The sequence below is a fragment of the Anopheles nili genome, chromosome 2 (genome assembly GCF_943737925.1).
Source record: "Anopheles nili chromosome 2, idAnoNiliSN_F5_01, whole genome shotgun sequence".
Lineage (NCBI taxonomy): Eukaryota > Metazoa > Arthropoda > Insecta > Diptera > Culicidae > Anopheles > Anopheles nili.
Window position 1 is genome coordinate 17,570,509 of NC_071291.1, and position 3,956 is coordinate 17,574,464.

Below are 3,956 nucleotides of genomic sequence, written 5' to 3' on the forward strand. Positions count from 1 at the left end.
GGTTGACCTCTTCCTTAAACACCCGTTCGTTGGACAGCTCAAAAACCCCGTAAGTCTCGCCCGTTCGCTCCAGTAGTGATTTGTTATCGCCAACGCGTTGGAGTTTTCCCTCCACGGATTCCCGCATTTGGTTTGTAGTGAATGCAAGCAACAAAACGAAGAAGAAGAAGAAGAAAACAGGAACAAAAACGAAGCACACCATCCACGCACTCCCGCGGGTGGGAGCGCTATTTGTTGATCATTTTGCATGTCCTCGCTTCCTATTGTTGACCGTTTGTATCAGGCCGCAGGTGTGCTTTGGCAGGGTTTCGTTTCCCGAGCAGCTGCTTGAAAGTTTCATTTTTCGTTGAATTCAGACAACAAGAATAAAAAAAAACCCGAGGCCGGACGTAAATATAGGCGCGCAAACAGCGATAACCAACGAAAGCGCGCACTGTTGCAAACCGACCGGGTCAGGCAAGAAGATGCGGCAGAACACAACGGCGAAAAAAGGCCAATTCGACGGAACGAACGCCCGGGCGAAATTGATTAAAACTTCAAGGACTATATATTTTTTCAATGAAATTTAATTTACTCTGATAAAATAAACAACCGCTCAAATTGGACCCGCGGCTGTGTGCACCGCGAACGGGCGAAGATGGCAATTTCAGCAATTACGCAGGCGATGATGATGATGATGCTGATGATGCTGATGACGGTGACGATCGTGGTCACGAGGTCTGCACCCGCGTACAGGTGGTCATAATTTATTACCATCGCCCCCGGGAGCAGGATTCACGCCCGAGTTGTGGACGCGACCGTAAGCGGATACATTTCGTGTCGAATTCGAAAATGCAGTGCAAAAAAGAACAAAAAAAAAGGCGCACCCGGACAAGCGTTGTAGCGAAACGGGCGCGTAGCGAAAGTAAGGAGCAAAAATGAAATTAATTTAATTGAAATCACACTCTATTGTGTCTCGATGGTGCTCCGGGGAGTTGCCGGTCTGTTCCGGTTGCCGTTGGGAGCTGGCAAATTTCGGCAGCCTGAGCCGTAATATGATTTGCTGCCTGCACGAAATGAGCACGTAAAGGCGAGGATTTAAGCATCACGTGTTGAGCTTGTTTTATTCGAATCGAATTTCGCTAATGCCACGTTGCGAGTGAGTTTTAACGCAAGAAAGCGCCAATGATTTCGAGAAAGCTTAGACTTCGATGTTAAACCAACACGAGTCGCGCTTCTCCATGAGTTTGCTGCTTAATTTAACCGTTCAATTTGTGGTGATTCAACGCCATCGCGTTTTTTGATTGCCCACAAAATAGGCCGTATTGTAATGACCAGCACGGCCACTATGCCACCAAACCCCAGAATGGCGCCCGCGATTGCGGATGCAATTGTTATGAGCTTATGAATATGAAAATAGCGGCCCATTTCCTGCGACCAATCCGCTAATTTGCGTTGTACCGAACCCCCCCGATGGGACGGAAAAAGCCATATTTAGTGCCAGCAATTAAAAGGTGCGTAAAATGCAATTATTCGAAAAAGGGGGCACGCCACGCACTAAAAAAGGCCACCCACACCGGCTGCTAAAGCCGCAACAGATCTGCGCTGCGGTGCGCTTTCGATCGCAAATTGGATCTCGCCAGTCCAACCGGCCATGCTGCCACATGCTGCCGAGTTGGGAAGTTCGGGAGTTGTAATTAAATTTTCAACCCAACGCCTTTGTCGCAAACAAGCAACCCCCCTCCCGGGGGTGTAGCGGACGAACGTCCGACTGTGCGTGGTTTTATCGTGCCGTAGGAAAATAACAACCCAATGAGTCCAAGCCCGAACGTCCCAGTCACCGCGTTGTAATTGGGAAATGTAACTTTATGGCGGTGCGCCACTTGTGCGCATTCAAAAAACAAAAAGGTAATACCGATGAAGCAAAGCTTCCAAGCTAACTAGAGTGTGGCTTGTGCTTTCTTTAAAGTCAGGCTCTCTTCGATTGTTAGACACGCCAACTGCCAGGGTAGGATCGATTCCCGGAAAACAGCATGGATGAATTGTCAGAAAAGCACCCAAGAGAGCCGTTAGAAGTAAGAGAGCTATCCCACATCAACAGCATGTTTGAAAACGTCTCAATAAAACTCAGAAGCGCCCTTGATTAAAGTGCGAAACTAGCGCTGATGCGTTCGTCGAGGCCGGCGTTCGAGGCGGTTGAGACTTTCCCCTGACAGCTTGTCCAACAGCTGGTCAGCAGTTGTTCCGGTTAGCTCCCGTGAAGGCGTGTATCTCGTGTTCCTAATGAATTCTCCAAGGCACACTTCCATCGTCCATCTCTAACCGCACAAACTTTTCCAGCATGCGCGTCTTACAAAACATGCCCTCTGCGTTTATTCACCCCCACACGATTGCCAAAAAAAAGAAAACTACGCCTAAAGTTGGAGCTCGAGAAGCCTTTCACAACCACCGGTCTTTGCCGGTTGGGGAAAGTTTTTGCGTCCACACGAAAGAAGCCAGCGAACGGTGGACCGTGGGGCCAGGGCATCTTATCAAACTCGCCAGTCCAGCGAAATGGTGGTTCCCAAAAACACACACTCAAACCCATCCAACGTTCCGGCAACAGGCACGGAATCGACTCGGTTCCGTGTTTCGGTGGTGGTTTTGGCTACCGCTGCATGCTGCTTCCGGGATGGTTTCGAGTTTATCTTTACCAAACTCGACACCCCGCAGAAGCGCCCGGGGTTTGATTAGAATCGGAGCGGCGTGTGAGCGGCTCGTCGTCTGATGGGGAAACTTTTTCCTTTCGAGCGCTCGATTTCCACCCACGAATAGAAGGATGAAGGCGAACTGGAAAAAAGCACGGCCCGAATGGCTCGTGCAAACTTTCTGCGGCCTCCCGTTCTAATCCGCGTCTCGTAGCGCTCGCCACAAAACAATGCAAAGTACGGAATGGTCGACCGGTTGCGTCGGAGAAATGCACCGGCAAAACGTCCCAGTTGGTATCCGGCCGCAAATGCAGCACTCCAATTCCGTGTAGTATTCCGTTCCGGTTGCGTTTGGTTGCAGCACCAACAGCAGCAGCATCATCATCATCATCATCACCATCTGAAGCATCATCATCGTCGCTGTGTTCGCTGTTGTTCTGGTAAAACCTTTATCTCCATCAAACGGGGTAAAGTGAGAGAAAATTCGAGCATAGAAAAGAAAAAAACCGTAGCACTCCACCTGTTCCGTCGGATACGCGGCGTTTCCAAATCGCGATCGCCAGCTGTGCGGCAAAGGATGCTAATGTCCTTGTGGGAAACTTTTCGCATACCCGCGGCTCGGCGGTGCATTTTCTCCTCGCTGTGAGCGAAAATGCATTCCATTCGTTCTCTGTTCCGATCCTGGCCGGCTTAGGTGTCGTTTGTTTGCGCGTCCGAGCGAGCCCATTCGCTTTTGGTTTGAATCCTTTCGCTAGCGAGAGTTCAGCCGATAGCAAGAGATAGAGAGAATACAAAAAAACGCTGTAAATATGATTATGTATGTGTGTTTGATGCTACAAAACAAAATCCGTACGACTCGCGTTTTGATCGAGCGCCATAATGAACTTTGCAGCAACAAGCATAAACGCCCGCGAGATTAGAGAAAAAAAAATGGGAAACAGCAAGTCCCTTCTATGGTATATAAGATAGCAGATGCTAGGAATTAACGTTTAAGAAGCACTTCTCTCACCGGACACGGTTTGTGACGCCAGAATTGTCACTGTTGCAGTTGCATTCCGTGCGAAGAGACTAAAGGTGGAGAGAAAAATAGAGAGAACGAGGGTTAAAAATTAGGATAAAATAATTTGTTGTAAACCTTACCTCCTTCCCTTCTTTCACTGCTCCCCTTCCTCCCACTCACACACGCACCCGTGTCCTTTTGTCCCGATCCCAGCAAAGAAATTCTGTACATTAACTCTAGCGCCTTAGATGTGTATCTGTCTGTGTTGAATACTTGCTTGATCATTCCCC